The sequence below is a fragment of the Microcaecilia unicolor genome, chromosome 6 (genome assembly GCF_901765095.1).
Source record: "Microcaecilia unicolor chromosome 6, aMicUni1.1, whole genome shotgun sequence".
NCBI classification, from domain to species: Eukaryota; Metazoa; Chordata; class Amphibia; order Gymnophiona; family Siphonopidae; genus Microcaecilia; species Microcaecilia unicolor.
In genome coordinates, this window is record NC_044036.1 from 241,577,022 (window position 1) to 241,598,008 (window position 20,987).

The following is a 20,987-nucleotide window of genomic DNA, read 5'->3' on the forward strand; positions in this document are numbered from 1 at the left end:
GAGACTCTCGTGCAGAGCGGCTGTGGAGAAAGACATGGAAGCCGATGCAGGTGTCGAAGTCAGAATCTGTTCCGGGCGTGGAGGCTGTTCCGGGCTGTCCAAGGTGGAGTGCATCGACACCTCTTGAACAGAGGGTGAGCGGTCCTCCTGGTGCCGATGCCTACTGGGTGCCGACTCCCTCGGCGACCCAGAGCTCTTGGTACCGACGCGGGAAGGAGACCGGTGTCGATGCTTCTTTGACTTTTTCAAACGAAGCATGTCACCGGAGCTTCCCGGTACCGACGAGGAGGACGTAGAATCCAGCCGTCGCTTCCTCGGGGCCGAGGCCGAAGAAGGTCGGTCTCGGGGGGGGCTGTACCACAGGAGCCCTCAGGGTAGGGGGAGACCCACCCGAAGGCTCACCGCCACCAGCAGGGGAATGGACAGCCCTCACCTGCACTCCAGTCGAAGCACCACCGTCCGACGACATCAGCACTAGTGGAGGTCCCGGTACCACCGACGCAGCCTTCCGATGTCTCGGCCCCGACGATGCAGAGGGTCGATGCCTCGATGCAATCGATACAGTCGTGGCCGAGGGCGGAGGTCTTGACGCTGTCGACGTCGACGCACTTCATACTCCTGGTGCCAATGCCGACGAAGAGCCCGAGAACAAAACGTTCCACTGGGCTAATCTCGCTACCTGAGTCCTTTTCTGTAAAAGGGCACAAAGACTACAGGCCTGCGGGCGGTGCCCAGCCCCCAGACACTGAAGACACGACGCGTGCCTGTCAGTGAGCGAGATTACCCGGTCGCACTGGGTGCACTTCTTGAAGCCGCTGGGAGACTTCGATGACATGGGCGGAAAAATCACGCCAGCGAAATCAAAACTCATAATTGCGGTAAGGCATCAAAAAGAGGGGGAGAAAAAACTCGACCCAAGGCCTCAAAAGGGCCTACCCCGAAAATGAAAGAAAATTTAACGGGGGCCAAAAAACTAGAAATACGGGAAAGGGAAAAGACCGAAAGGCCCTTTTCCGAAATCCTTTTTTTTTTTTTCAAAAGCGAAAAGTCAAAAAGACGCGCGAGGGTCAACTTAAGGGGCACGAACGGCGCAAACACGACCGTACCGAGCGCGGACAAAAGAAGACTGACGAACACGAGCCGGTTCGGGCGGGAAGACGGCCGCGCATGCGCAGTGCGCATGGGCGCGTGTGGACTAGCAAAGGCCTTTGCTAGTGAAGTTTCCGATTGGAGGGGCTGCCGTGGACGTCACCCATCAGTGAGAACAAGCAGCCTGCTTGTCCTCGGAGAAATATATATATATATATATACACACATACATATTGATACAATTTTATACTTCTATTAATTTGTTATTTATTTGTTTAAGATTCAAAGTTCATTTCTTTCATTCATTTATCTTTTGTGCATAATATTTAGATTACTAATAGGAGATTTGGTTTCACTACTTATCTGGGAATATGTTTGACATGTTAAATTCCTAGGTATGTATTCTTTATACATTTTTAATTTCATTGCTACGCTATCATTATTTTTATTGATTATGCTTTTATGTTTTATATCTCTGTACTAATATTTTATTGATACGCTATCATTACTTTTATTGATTATGATTTTATTTTTTAGGCTTCTATACTATTATTTTTATTCATTATGTTTTTATGTTATATAATTTTTTAGACCCCTAAGGCAGGCCGTTAGGGCAGAAACACATGGCATCGCGTCCCCTTTGTTTATTGAAGATTGTTGTTTAATAAAGATTCCTCCTAGACACCATCTGCAAGAGGTTCTTCTTTTTTCTCTCTACTGTTTGATGCTCGGTGCTTTCCCTCAGTGGAGTTTTTCTTCTGTTTGGGCTTGTTTATTATATACAACATGAAAGGGACTCAAACATATTTGGTGAAAGTTTTTTTGGTTGCATTACAAAAAAAGGTTATCAATAGAAATCAAACAAAATAAAACATGGAAAAGAAAATAAGATGATACCTTTTTTATTGGGCATAACTTAATACATTTCTTGATTAGCTTTCGAAGGTTGCCCTTCTTCCTCAGATCGGAAATAAGCAAATGTGTTAGCTGACAGTGTATATAAGTGAAAACATTCAAGCATTACTATGACAGTCTGACAGGGTGGGAGGAGGGGGGTGGGTAGGAAGTATGCATGGGGACATCAAAGCATATCATTGATATTCTAACAGGGTGGGTGTGGATAGGTGAGGGGAGGGTGATCAACAGAGACATACAGTTTTATGGTTTATAATGGGCTAGGAACCCCAGATCCTTGTTAAGTCCTTTCTGTTGGGTGTTAAAATATTCAATCATTCTGACTTCAAAGGTCTTATGTTCTTGTATGGTTTTAAAGTTGCCTTTGAGGATTCTCACTGTGAAATCACTGGTACAGTGTCCTGGTCCTGTAAAATGTTGACCAACAGGCGTGGGAACCCTGCTGGCACCAGTATTGTTCATATGATGTCTATGTAAATTGAATCTTGTCTTAAGCATCTGGCCTGTTTCTCCAATATAGCATCCTTCGTTACATTTTTTACACTGAATGATATACCACATTGGAAGATGAGCAAGTGAAAGATCCCTTTATGTTGAATATCTTTCCTTTGTGGATGACTTTGGGGTCCTGTGAAATATTTTGGCATAGTTTGCAACTGGATAAATTACAGGGAAGTGTGCCCTTCTGTTCCTTTTCAGTCTGTGAAGGAAGTTTACTTCTGATTAGCTTGTGTTTTTAATTGGGTGGCTGTCGGGAGGCCAGTACTGGTGGGGATGGGAATATCTCTTTCAGTAATTCATCCTCCTGGAGTATAGGTTGTAGATCTCTTATGATTTTCCTCAGTTTTTCCAGCTCTGGATTGTATGTCACTACAAGCGGGATTCTGTCTGTGGATTTTTTCTTTTTGTACTGTAGCAGATTCTCCCTGGGTGTTTTGAGGGAGGAGGCAATATTCTTGGAGATTATTTTGGGGTTGTAGCCCTTCTGTTTGAAGGATTCAGTCAGGGTTTTAAGGTGTCTGTCTCTGTCCCCTGGGTCAGAGCAGATACGGTGGTATCTTGTGGCTTGGCTGTAAATGATGGATCTTTTTGTATGTGAAGGATGGAAGCTGGAGTTGTGGAGGTAGCTACATCTGTCTGTGAGTTTCTTGTATATAGCAGGGGCGTAGCTACGGGTGGGCCTGGGTGGGCCCAGGCCCACCCAATTCCAGCCCAGGCCCGCCCAGCGCCAGCACCAGCTCCCATTGCCGGCCACTGCTGCTTTTCCTGATGAGCAGCAGGGCCGGCGCCCGGAGCTACAAAAAGAAGAAGCACTCAGCTGACTGAGCTGAGCGCCAACGCGTCACTAAGGACAAGAAAAAATTTTTTTTTAAAAATGCGGCACCGCAGGCAGCCTCGAAGCATTGGCTGCTGGCTCTGTGCAGGCTCCTCCCGTCTCTTACATCACTGCCCCTGTAGCGAAGCAGGGGCAGTGACGTAAGAGACGGAAGGAGCCTGCAGAGCCAGCAGCCAATGCTTCGAGGCTGCCTGCAGTGCCGCGGTTTTTTTTAAACATTTTTTCTCGTCGGGTTAGCAACGCGTTGGCGCTCATCTCAGTCAGCTGAGCGCTTCTTCTTTTTGTAGCGCCGGCCCTGCTGCTCATCAGGAAAAGCAGCAGTGGCCGGCAATGGGAGCTGGGGCTGGTGGGCCTGAATGGGAGAGGGATGGGGAGAAAGAGGAAAAATGGAAAGGATGGGGAGAGAAAGAGGGAAAACAGATGGGAGGATGGCAGAGAAAGAGGGAAAATGGAAGGATGGGGAGAGAAAGAGGGAAAACGGAGGATGGGGAGAGAAAGAGGGAAAACAGATGGGAGGATGGCAGAGAAAGAGGGAAAATGGAAGGATGGGGAGAGAAAGAGGGAAAACAGATGGGAGGATGGCAGAGAAAGAGGGAAAATGGAAGGATGTGGAGAGAAAGAGGGAAAACAGATGGGAGGATGGCAGAGAAAGGGGAGATGGATGAAAGGATGCAGAGAAAAAGGGGAGAGTGGAAGGATGTGGAGAGAGAAGGGACACTGAACAGAAAAGGGTAGAGAGATAGACACTGGTTAGAAGGAGGGAGAGAGACATTAGATGGAAGGATCAGGAGAGAGGGTAGATGGGTGGAAGGATGGGGAGAGAAAGAGGGAAGACGCGGATGGAAGGGTAGGGAGAAAGAGGTGACACTGGATGGAAGGATGCAGAAAGAAAGAGGGGAGACTATTGGAAGGATGGGGAGAGAAAGAGGAGAGCTGCTGCATGGAAAGGGGGAGTAGTGAAAGATTGGAGAATAAGAGGAAGGGGCATGGGGAGAACAAGGGTGAGAAAAAGATGAAAAGCCATAAGTAGATGAAGGAAATTAAAGAATGGATAGTAAGAATGAATTAAATCTGGACACAGAGAGAGGCAGAAAAATATTGAAGAAAGCAAAGAAAAAGGAGAGAAAAATGACAAATGGCCAGGAAACCCTGGCAGAAGAGTCAAGCGAAAACGAAGGAAAGCAGAATCTAGAGACTGGGAGCAACACAATGAGAAAAAGTAAATGGCCATACAACAAAGGTAAAGAAAATAATTTTATTTTTAATTTAGGATAAAGTAATATGGTGTTAATAAAGTTTCAGAGACCAATACTTCCTTCCTTAGGTCAGGAGAGGATACCGTAACAGCATTATACTGACCTGAGGCAGGAGGTTTTGGCCTCTGAAAGCTCACTGAAAAGGGTGTTAAGGCTATTAAATAAATTGTCTGAAATCTGATGCACTGAAAAGCAGCACTTTACCCTGTGTGACAAATGCATCTGAGTGTGACTACATTTTGCTGGGGGGGGGGGGGGTAGAGAGAAAATTTTGTGCCCACCCACTTTGGGTTCAGGCCCACCCAAAATTGGCAGTCTGGCTACGCCACTGGTATATAGATGTTTGTATACAGCCATCACTGATTGAGACCGTGGTGTCCAAAAAATTGACTTTTTCTGGGGAGTAGTCAATTTTGAATCTGATTGTAGGATGGTATGTATTGAATGCAGAATAAAATTGTTTCAGAGTTTCTTCACCCTCCGTCCAAATCATAAAAATGTCATCGATGTACCGGTAGTATTTTAGAGGTTTGGTCTGGTGTGTATTCAGAAATAATACAAACCCAAAGGGATGTAACCATGAGGAACATGGAGGAATTACATCCACACCTTGTGAACCAACTTAAAGAGGACCTACATAACATCCAAGGAGAAAAACAATACATTGATATCCGCAAAAAGGAAATAAAACTATATTCTCTTCTTCAAAATCAAAGAGAGAGAAGCTGCTTATCCTTGAATAGCTACAGCTCTGCAGAACCAACAGCTCCAGACACTTTGGAGACACTTGGATACACATCTGAGGCATGTGAAAATCAGAGCCCAAACAAACCAGGGAATACTGATCACACCTTTACAGATGCAAACCAAATGGGGATAATAAACCTCTCGAACCATCAATTATCACAACATGAGATCTCTATGCTTTCCAAAGGGCTCTCATTCTGCCCATCGAATAACCTAGATGAAATCCAGCTATATTCAGACCTAGAAGAATTCTTCAGAAAAATGCGTCTTAAAGCACATTTCCACAATAGAGAGACATCAAATGATCCGAAATACAGTCTTAAACAGAAGAACACTTATTTCACCCTACAGGAGGGACAAAACTACAAACTGGATAATTACATAGAAAGTTTCAGACATAGGGTTAAATCACAACTCTCCAACAAACAAAAAAGAATTCTGTACAATCTTACCCCACCAGAAAGAGCGGCCATAAGAACCCTACAAACTAACGAACGCATTATCATCAAACCCGCAGACAAAGGAGGCGCAGTGGTAATTATGGACATACAAAAATACATTGAAGAGGGGCACAGACAGCTCTCAGACAATAAATACTACAGGAAACTAACTGAGGACCCCACACAGGATTACACAAAACAGCTGAAAGACCTTATCAAAACATTTCCTACACAAGCGCAACCTCGCCTGAAGAAACTCATACCAAATCAACCTTCCGTGGGCACATTTTACATGCTACCCAAGATCCACAAACTGGGAAACCCTGGCAGACCAATCATATCAGGTATTGGCACACTCACGGAAGAAATATCTGGATTCATAGAGGGAATTCTGAAACCTCTCGTACACAAAACTAACAGCTTCATACAAGACACCACAGACTTTCTGAATAAATTGAAAAATATCAAGAAACTACCACCTAACACCCTTCTGGTCACGATGGATGTAGAATCACTATACAGCAACATTCCACATGCGGATGGCATAGCTGCATGTGGAAGACTCCTAAAAAAATCCACACTGGACCATCAATACTCACCAGAAACTATTACAAAATTAATCAAATTCATTTTAACTCACAACTACTTCCACTTTAACAATGATATCTATCTGCAAATAATGGGCACTGCGATGAGCACCAGGACAGCACCCCAATATGCCAACCTTTTTATGGCTGAGCTGGAAGAGACATTTCTGAATACACACCAGACCAAACCTCTAAAATACTACCGGTACATCGATGACATTTTTATGATTTGGACGGAGGGTGAAGAAACTCTGAAACAATTTTATTCTGCATTCAATACATACCATCCTGCTTGATTAGCAAAGGCAGATTCTGAGAAAATAAACACTACTCCCCAGAAAAAGTCAATTTTTTGGACACCACGGTCTCAATCAGTGATGGCTGTATACAAACATCTATATACAAGAAACCCACAGACAGATGTAGCTACCTCCACAACTCCAGCTTCCATCCTTCACATACAAAAAGATCCATCATTTACAGCCAAGCCACAAGATACCACCGTATCTGCTCTGACCCAGGGGACAGAGACAGACACCTTAAAACCCTGACTGAATCCTTCAAACAGAAGGGCTACAACCCCAAAATAATCTCCAAGAATATTGCCTCCTCCCTCAAAACACCCAGGGAGAATCTGCTACAGTACAAAAAGAAAAAATCCACAGACAGAATCCCGCTTGTAGTGACATACAATCCAGAGCTGGAAAAACTGAGGAAAATCATAAGAGATCTACAACCTATACTCCAGGAGGATGAATTACTGAAAGAGATATTCCCATCCCCACCAGTACTGGCCTTCCAACAGCCACCCAATTAAAAACACAAGCTAATCAGAAGTAAACTTCCTTCACAGACTGAAAAGGAACAGAAGGGCACACTTCCCTGTAATTTATCCAGTTGCAAACTATGCCAAAATATTTCACAGGACCCCAAAGTCATCCACAAAGGAAAGATATTCAACATAAAGGGATCTTTCACTTGCTCATCTTCCAATGTGGTATATATCATTCAGTGTAAAAAATGTAACGAAGGATGCTATATTGGAGAAACAGGCCAGATGCTTAAGACAAGATTCAATTTACATAGACATCATATGAACAATACTGGTGCCAGCAGGGTTCCCACGCCTGTTGGTCAACATTTTACAGGACCAGGACACTGTACCAGTGATTTCACAGTGAGAATCCTCAAAGGTAACTTTAAAACCATACAAGAACGTAAGACCTTTGAAGTCAGAATGATTGAATATTTTAACACCCAACAGAAAGGACTTAACAAGGATCTGGGGTTCCTAGCCCATTATAAACCATAAAGCTGTATGTCTCTGTTGATCACCCTCCCCTCACCTATCCACACCCACCCTGTTAGAATATCAATGATATGCTTTGATGTCCCCATGCATACTTCCTACCCACCCCCCTCCTCCCACCCTGTCAGACTGTCATAGTAATGCTTGAATGTTTTCACTTATATACACTGTCAGCTAACACATTTGCTTATTTCCAATCTGAGGAAGAAGGGCAACCTTCGAAAGCTAATCAAGAAATGTATTAAGTTATGTCCAATAAAAAAGGTATCATCTTATTTTCTTTTCCATGTTTTATTTTGTTTGATTTCTATTGATAACCTTAAGAGTGGACTAACACGGCTACCACACTCCTCTATTACAAAAAAAGAAAGGAGTGATGATGAAAATTAACCCTCATTATTAACAATGTGTGTGTGATAAAGTTATTAAGAGGTTTACATTTCAGCCCCTTTCTTATACACAGAGGTGTATATATATATATATATATATATATATATATATATATATATATATATATATATATATGTGGGAAAATTAGGTTCTTACCGAGATAATTTTCTTTCCTTTAGTCATAGCAGATGCAGCCATTACAGATGGGTTGTGTCCATCAACCAGCAGAGGGAGATACTTTTTCAGTGCCTCATACCAGCTTGCTCCACTGCCTCTCTTCAGTATTTGAAGCTTCCAAAGCAGTATGGCAAACCGCAATGGGAATAGCATGAGCTTTCCTCAAAGCGAACGATGGCCCTACAACAAAGGGCATTAACTCAGAATGGAAGGAATGAAACATCCTCCTGGAGGGCATAAACTCATCCTCCACTGAGACATAACTGGAGGGAATAAACTCATCCTCCCAGAGGGAATAAACTCATCCTCCAAAACATGAAACTGGAGGGAATTAAGTCATCCTCCTTTAATTGAACAAGAATCCTGAAGACTGTTTTCAGACTTTCTCCCAAGGACGGAATCTCCCGGAAATATGAACAGAACCTGAAATAAATTTACAGCAGATAGCATTCAGACAGGGAGGGATCATGGCTGCATCTGCTATGACTAAAGGAAAGAAAATTATCACGGTAAGGACCTAATTTTCCCTTCCTTGTCATCAAGCAGATGCAGCCATTACAGATGGGATGTATCAAAGCAATCCCTAGATAGGGCGGGAACAAGCCACACCATGCGCCAGCACTTGCGCTCCAAAATGTGCGTCCCTCCTGGCAGCCACATCCAGCCTGTAATGTCAGGCAAAAGAGAGCTTAGAAGCCCATGTTGCTGCACTACAAATCTCTTGAAGAGAGAGTGCTCCAGTTTCAGCCCAAGAAGAGGAAATTCCTCTAGTGGAATGCGCCTTAAAGGCATCAGGCGGAGGCCGGCCGGCAAGCAAATAAGCTGAAAAGATAGATTCTTTAAGCCAGCGGGCAATAGTGGCTTTAGACGCTGGAGACCCTCTGCGAGGACCTGATAGCAAAACAAACAGATGATCAGAGGTCCTGAAAGAGTTAGTAACTCGCAGATACTGCAGCAGAGTCCTGCGCATGTCCAACAGGTTCAATTGCCCAAAAGATTCTGGAAACTCCTCCTCGACAAAGGAGGGCAAGAAAATAGGTTGGTTTAGGTGAAACGCTGAAACCACCTTAGGCAAGAAGGGTCTCTACAGGACAGCGCCTGGAGCTCTGACACCCATCTCGCCGAAGTAATGGCCACTAACAAGACGGCCTTCAGTGTCAAATCTTTCTCTGAAGCACGCCGAAGCGGTTCAAAGGGAGCACCCTGAAGGGCCTTCAGCACTAGCCCCAGGTTCCAAGCTGGACAAGGTGCACGCACGGGAGGACGGAGCCGAAGCACCCCTCTAAGAAACCGTGCCACATCCGGATGAGCAGCTAAAGACACGTCTTCAACCTTGCCACGCAGGGAGGCCAACGCTGCCACTTGCACCCGCAGGGAATTATAGGCCAAGCCTTTTTGTACACCATCCTGCAAAAAGTCCAGAATCGGTGAGACAGGAGCCCGCAGGGGTGTGATCTCTCTGGAAGCACACCAGACTTCAAACTGGCGCCAAATCCTGGCATAAGCCATGGAAGTGGAACGCTTGCGGGCTTGCAGAAGAGTGGTAATTACTTTATTGGAATAGCCTCTGCCTCTCAATTGCGCCCTCTCAATCGCCAGGCCATAAGACCAAATCGGCCAGCATCCTCCATGGTCACCGGACCCTGTGACAACAGTTTGGGAACCAGAGGTAACCGAAGGGGATCCTCTACGAGCATCTGTCGGAGGTCCGCATACCAAGGCCTCCTGGGCCAATCCAGGGTGACGAGAACCACTTCTCCTGGATGCAGCCGAATCCGCAGAAGCACTCGCCCTATCAAGGGCCACAGAGGGAACACATACAGTAGGCCCGGAGGCCAGGGTTGAGCCAAGGCATCCAACCCCGCCGCGCGAGGATCTCTCCGTCTGCTGAAGAAGCACGGGACTTTGGCATTGGTGCTTGTTGCCATTAGATCCATCACGGGCTTGCCCCACTTGGCACATATCTACAGGAACACTTCGTCTGCAAGTTCCCACTCTGCTGGATCGATCTGATGCCTGCTTAGATAATCGGCTTGCACGTTGCTCTGACCTGCAATGTGAGCTGCCGACAGAAACTGTAGATGCAGCTCGGCCCAGTGGCAAAATTTGTTCGGCCTGCGCAGCTAGAGCTCTGCACTGAGTGCCGCCTTGTCGATTTATGTAGGCCACTGCTGTTGTGTTGTCCGACATCACTCTGACAGCCAATCCTTCCAGGGTCACTTGAAAGGCCAGAAGCGCCTGAAACACCGCTTTCAACTCTAGGCGGTTGATGGACCACTCCGACTCCTCGGGTGTCCATAGACCCTGGGCATGCTTCCCCTTGCAATGTGCGCCCCAGCCTTTCAGACTGGCATCTGTCACCACTAGGCACCAATCGGGGAGCGCCAGCGGCATTCCTCGCCGCAGCATGCTGTCTGAGAGCCACCACTCCATGCTGAGTCGGGCCGCAGGAAGCCAAGAGAGTCTGCATTGGTAATCCTGAGATACTGGAGACCATCTTTGGAGTAGAGCGTACTGTAGAGGTCTCAGGTGCGCTCTCGCCCAGGGCACCAGTTCCATGGTGGCCGTCATCGATCCAAGCAGCTGGACAATGTCCCAAGCTCGCGGGCGGGGCATCCTCAGGAGCAGACGGGCCTGATTCTGAAGCTTGCACCGCCTTTGCTCGGGTAGGTACACATACCCCGAGGCTGTGTCGAACCTGGCCCCCAAATATTCTAGAGACTGCGAGGGGGTCATGTGACTTTTGGCCAAATTGACGACCCAGCCCAGGGATTGAAGTACTGAGACCACTCTGGCTGTTACATGCTGACTCTCTGCAGCAGAGTCTGCTCGAATGAGCCAGTCGTCCAGGTACGGGTGAACCTGAATACCCTCTCGCCTTAGAAAAGCAGCTACTACCACCATAACCTTCAAAAAGGTGCGGGGAGCTGTGGCGAGGCCAAAAGGCAGGGCCCGGAACTGGAAATGCTTTCTCATCACCGCAAACCTCAGAAACCTCTGGTGCGGGGGCCAAATTGGAATGTGCAAGTAAGCTTCTTTCAGGTCCAGAGACGTGAGAAACTCTCCTGGCTGTACCGCTGCAATGACGGAGCGCAGGGTTACCATGTGAAAATGCCGCACTCTCAGGGACTTGTTTAATTCTTTTAAGTCCAGAATAGGGCGAAAAGACCCTCCTTTTCGCGGCACCACAAAGTAGATGGAGTAGCGGCCGCAGCTGTGTTCAGCGGGAGGTACCGGGGACACGGCCCCTATCTGAATCAGACCTTGTAAAGTCTCCTCTACCGCCGCCCGTTTGGTGGCAGAACCGCATCGGGACTCCACAAACACGTCTCTTACAGGGGCATCAAATTCTATTCTGTAACCGTCTCTGATCAGGTCCAAGACCCACTGATCTGAGGAAATGTTGGCCCACTCCTTGGCAAAGAGGGAAAGACGTCCTCCGATGACAGGACTCGAGGAGAGGGCCGGTGCACCATCATTGAGAGGGTCGCCCCTGAACTCCAGGCCTTGAGCCAGTGGCTGTGGAACGTTTGTCCGAGCGAAAGGAGTTCCTCTACTGAAAACGGGCACGAGAAGTGAACCCAGCAGAACGCCCCGGTCGGTACCTTCGAGCTTCACGGAAGCGAGGTCTGTAAGAGGAATGGACCGCCGCACCCTTAGAGGAAGGCCGAGGCCTATCTTCGGGCAAGTGCTGGGGTTTAGCCTCACCCAGGCCCTTCACAATTTTCTCCAACTCTTCACGAAACAGGAGAAGGCCTTGAAAGGGCAACTTCACCAACCTTTGCTTAGAGGCCATGTCCGCCGCCCAATGCCGTAGCCAAAGAAGACGGCGAGCCGCCACTGCTACTGCCATGTGTTTAGCCGAAGTTCTGACAATATCATAAAGGGTGTCAGCAAGAAAGGACAAGGCCGACACCATCCGCGGAGCCACATCTGAAAAGGGCTCCGCTCCATCACAGGGCTGTTCCACTGCCTGTTGCAACCAAGCCAGGCAGGCTCTAGCAGCATAACAACTGCATGCAGACGCCCGAATAGTGAGACCTGCAATTTCAAATGACCGTTTAAGTGCTGATTCCAGTCTACGGTCTTGAATATCCTTCAGGGCAACACCTCCTTCAACAAGGAGGGTAGTTCTCTTTGTCACAGCTGTGACTAGGGCATCCACTTTAGACATAGCAAAGCGAGCCATATGCTCCTCACTCAGAGGGTATAATTGCCCCATAGCCCTGGAAACTACTACTACTACTACTATTTAGCATTTCTATAGCGCTACAAGGCGTACGCAGCGCTGCACAAACATAGAAGAAAGACAGTCCCTGCTCAAAGAGCTTACAATCTAATAGACAAAAAATAAATAAAGTAAGCAAATCAAATCAATTAATGTGAACGGGAAGGAAGAGAGGAGGGTAGGTGGAGGCGAGTGGTTACGAGTCAAAAGCAATGTTAAAGAGGTGGTGCCCGAAACTTTCAAAGGTCCCTCGGGGTCAGCCTATTGAGCCGAAATAAGCTCTTGGATGGAGTCATGCAAAGGAAAGGCTCGAGCAGGCTTTTTGGTACTAGCCATCCTAGGATTCACAGAGGAGGCTGTGCCACTGGCAGAGTCCTCAATAGAGAGAGCCTGCAGGGCATCAGAAATAAGCGCTGGCAGCTCATCACGGTGGAAAATCCTCAACGCGGAGGGATCGTCCAGATCCTGAGTCACTTCTGCACCAGACTCTGGCTCCTCAGACCAGGAAGGCCTGCCAGAGTCCTCCGAATCCTCGCAGCCCGACCACGGGGGGGGGGGGGGGGGGGGGGGGGAATGAAGGTGCAGCACTCTCTGAAGGGGAATGAGCCCTTCTGCGCTTCATATTCTCCCAATTATCAGGGAATAACGCCTCAGAGGGCATACCAAGGCTAGAATCCACCGGGAAGGCATTAGAAGAGGCCCATGCCGGGCTTTGTGGGAGAGCTCTTTTAAGCATGTATGCTTTATGCATTAATAAGACAAAATCAGGGGAGAAAAGCTCACCCTGGGCACCCGGATCTCTGCCGGGGCTAATAGCCTCACTCCAAGGCCTCCCCCCGGGCTCAGGACTCTCCGTCTCAGCGGAGGTCGCGCCATGTGGTAAATTCAAAATGGCGCCTGCTGCCAGCTCAGAGCGCGAAGAATCGTCGCTCGCCATGCTCGGGCCGGCTCTAAAGTCTGTACAGCACGATTTACAGAGCCCCGCTGCTGAACTGAGCTTGACTACACTTGGAACAGCGCTTTACTGTCTCTGCAGCCATCGCCAAAAACGATGGTAAAATTCAAAATGGCGGTTCGCGCCAAAATCGCCCCGATCGTGGGCCCACCCCGGAGGAGTCAGAAAACACTCTTACCTCACTGGACCGAGTATCACAGCTCCGGTCCCACAGAAAAAGGGAAGGAAAAACCTCTGTTCCAGCGTCTAAGCTTTTTTTTTTTTTTTTTAATGCTGTGAGAAAAGCAGAGGTAAATAGAACTCCGGAGGCTCAGGTGAGTGGGAAAGGCAGGAAAAAAAGGGCGAACCTATGTGCCTGCATCCACTGTTGTTGGGGAAGGACAGGGAAAGCTAAGCAATGTGTCCACATCCACAGAGGTATGGGTAAGGCAGGGAAAGGGCGAACCTTTGTGCTTTTAAAGTGAAGCTGCTATAGCCTCCAACACCCCTGCTAACAACTGGCAAAAGCACAGGAGCAACCTCCAGGCAGATTTTAGATGGAGCTCGAAGAAGCTGCAGCCACTCTGCTAGGGGAGATAGAGAATACTGAAGAGAGGCAGTGGAGCAAGCTGGTATGAGGCACTGAAAAAAGTGTGCTCTCTATCTCCCTCTGCTGGTTGATGGACACAACCCATCTGTAATGGCTGCATCTGCTTGATGACAAGGAAATGAGTGCCTTGTAAATAGATTAAAGGATCCTTTTACCAAGCTGTGTTAGAAAGTGGATGGCGCTGCGATTAGCCTGTGGGTTTGTCACATGCTTGCGCTCCCGTCACTTTCTAGCATGGCAGCAAAATGTCGGAATCATAATTTGTGTCCGTAATGGCTAGGGTTACCATATGGCTCCAGAAAAAGGAGGACGGATTGAGCCAGCCGGGTTTTACTTCCATTGCTTTCCATTGAAAGCAATGGAAGTAAAACCCGGCTGGCTCAATTACTTCCATTGAAAGCAATGGAAGTAAAACCTGGCTGGCTCAATCCGTCCTCCTTTTTCTGGAGCCATATGGTAACCCTAGTAATGGCCATGCGCTAATTTCACAATTGGTGAGCAGCCATTCCCGCCGGAGCACTTACCACCACCTATTTAGTTGGTGGAAAGGACTTTCGCTAATCCTGTGGTAATCAGAAGCGTATGGCAATGGCCCTTTCTTCCTTTCTCACTGACTTTGATGCCTGGCTTTCCTTCTTTCTTGAACCTTCATCTCCTTCCTTCATTCTTGGGGATTTTAACATTCATGCTAATTATGCTTCTCAGTTTCTTGCTTTAACATCCTCTTTCAATCTTCAACTGTGCTCCACTGCTCCCACTCACCAGAATGGCCACTGTCTTGATCTTATCCTCTTCTCAAACTGCTCACTCTCCAGTTTCTATGCCTCAACTCTTCCCCTCTCTGACCATCATCTCTAACTTTCATACTTACCCTCCTCCCCAGTCCCGTCCAATCTTAACCAATACATTTAGGAATCTTCAGGCTATTGACCCTTCTACTCTGTCCTCCAGTGTTTCAAATCTCTTCTCTACCACTATGCTATCCAAGTCTGTCAACGAGGCTGTCTCTTCCTATAATACTATTCTCTCCTCTGCTCTGGATACTCTCGCTCCTCTCATTCTCCGTTCTGTAAAACATACAAAACCCCAGCCTTGGCTGATCTCTAGAATCCACTAGTTAAGTTCCTGTGCCCGCTCTGCTGAACACCTTTGGCTGAAATCCCGTGCCCATGCTGACTTCATACATTTCAAATTCTTGCTGACCTCCTTCCAGTCTGCTTTTTTACTTGCCAAACAGGACTATTACATCCAGTTGAAAAATTCTCTTGGCTCAAACCCTCAACGTCTCTTTGCCACACTGAACTCTCTTCACAAGATTAAACTTGAATTCTCAACCAGGTCACCTCCACCTCTCCTTCCCTTAGTCCATTCTCTCAACCCTCCAACCCCTGCCTCCTTTTCTTCCTTTTCTGAAATCACTGAAGAGGAAACTACATATCTTCTTTCCTCCTCAAAACTAACTACCTGTTCCTCTGATCCTATTCCCACCCATCTACTTAACGCTATCTCTCTTACTGTCATCCCTTTTATCTGTCATATCCTCAATCTTTCACTTTCCACTGCGACTGTTCCTGATGCCTTCAAACATGCCGTAGTCACACCACTCCTTAAAAAACCGTCATTGGACCCTACCTGTCCTTCCAACTATTGCCCCATCTCCCTCCTCCCTTTCCTATCCAAGATACTTGAACGTGCTGTTCACCACCGTTGCCTTGACTTTCTTTCATCTCAAAGTATTCTTGATCCACTTCAATCTGGCTTTTGCCCCCTTCATTCAACTGAAACAGTGCTTGCTAAAGTCTCCAATGATCTGTTCCTGGCCAGATCCAAAAGTCTCTATTCTATCCTCATCCTTCTCGATCTATTTGCTGCTTTTGACACTGTTGATCACAGCCTACTCCTTGATACGCTGCCCCTCACTTGGATTTCAGGGCTCTGTTCTTTCCTGGTTTTCTTCTTATCTCTCCCAGCTTACCTTTAGTGTATACTCTAGTGGATCCTCCTCTACTTCTATCCCACTGTCAGTTGGTGTACCTCAGGGATCTGTCCTGGGACTTCTTCTTTTCTCCATCTATACTTCCCTTGGTACTCTGATCTCATCCCATGGTTTTCAGTATCATCTCCCAGATCTACCTCTCCACACCAGAAATCTCAGCCGAAATCCAGGCCAAAGTATCAGCCTGCCTGTCTGACATTGCTGCCTGGATGTCTCAGCGCCATCTGAAACTAAACATGACCAAGACTGAGCTTCTAATCTTTCCCCCTAAACCAACCTCTCCTCCTCTCCCATTCTCTATTTCTGTGGATAACACTCTCATCCTTCCTGTCTCATCAGCTCGTAACCTTGGGGTCATCTTAGACTCCTCCCTCTCCTTCTCTGCACATATTCAGCAGACTGCTAAAACCTGTCGTTTCTTTCTCTATAATATCACCAAAATTCACCCTTTCCTTTCTAAGCACACTACCAGAACCCTCATCCACACTCCTATCACCTCTTGCTTAGACTATTGCAACTTGCTTCTCACAGGTCTCCCACTTAGCCATCTCTCTCCTCTTCAATCTGTTCAAAATTCTGCTGCACGACTAATATTCCGTCAGTGTCATTATGCTCATATTAGCCCTCTCCTCAAGTCACTTCACTGGCTTCCTATCAGTTTCCGCATACAGTTCAAACTCCTCTTATTGACCTATGAGTGTGTTCACTCTGCAGCTCCTCAGTACCTCTCCACTCTCATCTCTCCCTACATTCCTCCCCAGGAACTCTGTTCACTGGGTAAATCTCTCTTATCTGAACCCTTCTCCTCCACTGCTAACTCCAGACTCCATTCCTTTTATCTTGCTGCACCATATGCCTGGAATAGACTTCCTGAGCCGGTACTTCAAGTTCCATCTCTGGCCGTCTTCAAATCTAAGCTAAAAGCCCACCTTTTTGATGCTGCTTTTACCTCCTAAACCTTATTCACTTGTTCAGAACCCTTATTTTATCATCCTCACTTTAATATTCCCTTATCTCTTATTTGTCCTGTTTGTGTGTCCTAATTAGATTGTAAGCTCTGTCGAGCAGGGACTGTCTCTTCATGTTCAAGTGTACAGTGTTGCGTACTTCTAGTAGCACTAAAGAAATGATAAGTAGTAGTAGTAGTAGTAGCCTGACCTGCCTGATTACCACAGGACACGCCTACTTTCCTCCCCCTGCGCTAGAAAATAAAAATTAGCGCCCGCTGATGACAGCAATAGAATGGGATGCCGCAGCATGCCCTGTGGTAGTGCTGTTTTAGCACAGACTACCCACGCAATAACCCTACCACCCTTTAGTAAAAGGCCTCCTAAATGTTTTGGAAAGTAAGTGAAGAAATATTGCCATCCAGTTATATATACAGTGGGGGAAATAAGTATTTGATCCCTTGCTGATTTTGTAAGTTTGCCCACTGACAAAGACATGAGCAGCCCATAATTGAAGGGTAGGTTATTGGTAACAGTGAGAGATAGCACATCACAAATTAAATCCGGAAAATCACATTGTGGAAAGTATATGAATTTATTTGCATTCTGCAGAGGGAAATAAGTATTTGATCCCCCACCAACCAGTAAGAGATCTGGCCCCTACAGACCAGGTAGATGCTCCAAATCAACTCGTTACCTGCATGACAGACAGCTGTCGGCAATGGTCACCTGTATGAAAGACACCTGTCCACAGACTCAGTGAATCAGTCAGACTCTAACCTCTACAAAATGGCCAAGAGCAAGGAGCTGTCTAAGGATGTCAGGGACAAGATCATACACCTGCACAAGGCTGGAATGGGCTACAAAACCATCAGTAAGACGCTGGGCGAGAAGGAGACAACTGTTGGTGCCATAGTAAGAAAATGGAAGAAGTACAAAATGACTGTCAATCGACAAAGATCTGGGGCTCCACGCAAAATCTCACCTCGTGGGGTATCCTTGATCATGAGGAAGGTTAGAAATCAGCCTACAACTACAAGGGGGGAACTTGTCAATGATCTCAAGGCAGCTGGGACCACTGTCACCACGAAAACCATTGGTAACACATTACGACATAACGGATTGCAATCCTGCAGTGCCCGCAAGGTCCCCCTGCTCCGGAAGGCACATGTGACGGCCCGTCTGAAGTTTGCCAGTGAACACCTGGATGATGCCGAGAGTGATTGGGAGAAGGTGCAGTGGTCAGATGAGACAAAAATTGAGCTCTTTGGCATGAACTCAACTCGCCGTGTTTGGAGGAAGAGAAATGCTGCCTATGACCCAAAGAACACCGTCCCCACTGTCAAGCATGGAGGTGGAAATGTTATGTTTTGGGGGTGTTTCTCTGCTAAGGGCACAGGACTACTTCACCGCATCAATGGGAGAATGGATGGGGCCATGTACCGTACAATTCTGAGTGACAACCTCCTTCCCTCCGCCAGGGCCTTAAAAATGGGTCGTGGCTGGGTCTTCCAGCACGACAATGACCCAAAACATACAGCCAAGGCAACAAAGGAGTGGCTCAGGAAGAAGCACATTAGGGTCATGGAGTGGCCTAGCCAGTCACCAGACCTTAATCCCATTGAAAACTTATGGAGGGAGCTGAAGCTGCGAGTTGCCAAGCGACAGCCCAGAACTCTTAATGATTTAGAGATGATCTGCAAAGAGGAGTGGACCAAAATTCCTCCTGACATGTGTGCAAACCTCATCATCAACTACAGAAGACGTCTGACCGCTGTGCTTGCCAACAAGAGTTTTGCCACCAAGTATTAGGTCTTGTTTGCCAGAGGGATCAAATACTTATTTCCCTCTGCAGAATGCAAATAAATTCATATACTTTCCACAATGTGATTTTCCGGATTTAATTTGTGATGTGCTATCTCTCACTGTTACCAATAACCTACCCTTCAATTATGGGCTGCTCATGTCTTTGTCAGTGGGCAAACTTACAAAATCAGCAAGGGATCAAATACTTATTTCCCCCACTGTACATGGTGATATAATTTTTAAACTATTTCATTTTTTGAATATGAAAATATACTTCAATTAAAAATTATCAAATTGGATTAATTTGCAACCTTTTAGTTATCTCTCTAAATAAAACGCACCTCCAACATTCTGAAGCCTCCACAAGTCCCAACGTTCTAAATGCATGGTGGTGAAACCAGGATCACCCATGAGTGTTGGCCCCGCCCGCCACGTAAAACGTCATGACGTCGAGGGCGGACAAATGACACTCAACCAATCGCATCGCGAACCCGTTACTAAGCGACGGAACGTGACATAAGACAAATCGCAGAACAATGAAAACCAGCAGCAACAGTTGCTACGCGACATCAACAGCAACGCTAAAAGGACCATATAGATCTCTGCTCTCCACACAAACAACGGATACGGAGGGCATATGAGGGAAGGAAAAAAATCAGCACATACACACACACTCTTACTCTTAACTGGCTATAAGGAGCAACTGACCTGCCACTATCACAGGGACTGCTAGCACCTCTCTCTCTCTCTCTCTCTCACACACACATACACACGGCACACAGAGGGAATGGAAGACAAGGAACGAATCATTGGGTATGGAGGGGGCGGCAGGGGAGATAAGGCAAGAACTGCCTCAAATGTTTGTGCTGTGCTATGTACAGTTATAATGCTGGCTCTTCATTTTGACCCTACCCTTTCACACTCACTTTCACACACACACACACACACACACACACACACACACTTACACTGTCTGTATCTCACACACACACGCACCCACACACATATACACACTCTCTCACACAGACACACAAACACGCCTCAAAAGGATTGCTCTCTATCTCCACCTGCTGGTAGATGGACACAACCCACCAGTCTATGGATTGATCAGCATGATGATATGGAATATGTGGTTCCCTTTTAGGGCATGTTTTCTGACTTTTTTTTTTTAATATATTCAAGAGCATTTATCAATGTAGGCTACCATTAAGATGTTATTTCACCACTAACATGCTATTTTAGCACAAGTCACATCTATGGGGCACCGCATAAAGATAGGACTGATTGATATGTGCTCCTATTTATGCAGTTACTTTGGCCAGTTAAGTGCTGAGTATCAACACTTGCCAAGTGCTGGCTCCGCCCCCCAAACACACGGTTTTGAAATAGGCACTAACTAGACATTTTCAGTAACCTTAACTGGATAAGTACTGCCGAAAATAACCAGTTAGCCCTATGATAATGTGACCTGACAGAGAGTCAAGGTACCCTCAATATATACAGCCAGTCAGAGGTTAAAGGTGAAAGGAAAATATTTATTTACATGCCGAGAAATGTGTAACCAGCTCTCTCCGCAGGTCAGAGGTAAATAAACATACAAAGTCACTTCTTATAGTCACAAGTTCTCTCTCCAGTGGCCTGCTCCTGTAGGCTCAAGGCACATGCTTGGTCACCCCTCCACTAGGCAATCCAACTACCTTGTTGCTTCCTGGAATCCCCACCGTTCTACTTTCACTGACTTCCCATGTCACACTGTCTACCAGATTGTAAAACAAACCTGTCTTATCTCAATCCTCTTCTGCTCTGTCACTTACAGGGTAGCACTCCCTGCTAAGACCTTTTTTTCTTCCCCAGTTTCTTCCCAGGTACTACAGCCCTGCTTGCCACCCTTGGATCCTCTGCACTTGGGGCCTCCCACTCTCTCACTGACTCTGACTCAGGGCATTTAATGCCCTCCTGGCCTGAGACCTGCCCTTCTGACAGCCTCTGTCTCAGCAGACTAGTGCCACCTGCTGTAAGGAGGCTGAACTGTAACCTCAGTGAGGGAGTGTTTCCAGAAATGCCTACCACTACATCACTAACTCCCTCACAGCTTGAGCAGGAAATTTAACCAGCCAGGAGCTGTTTCTCTCTTTTTAAATCACTGAGTATCAACCTGATTGTTTTTACAACTTTGTTATAATAATTATTATTACTATTTGGATGTATTCTCCTTTTATA

The 20,987-nt window shown here is 46.7% G+C and overlaps 1 protein-coding gene across 1 annotated transcript in view; it reads left to right on the plus strand.

Annotated features, from left to right (window-relative positions):
* The window catches only part of LOC115472136 (trypsin inhibitor-like), a 59,423-nt gene extending 38,436 nt beyond the window's left edge, over positions 1–20,987 (plus strand). The window contains exon 4 of the mRNA XM_030206260.1: positions 20,622–20,987. The gene's annotated coding sequence lies outside the window, so the exon portion shown is untranslated. The remainder of the gene's footprint in view (positions 1–20,621) is intronic.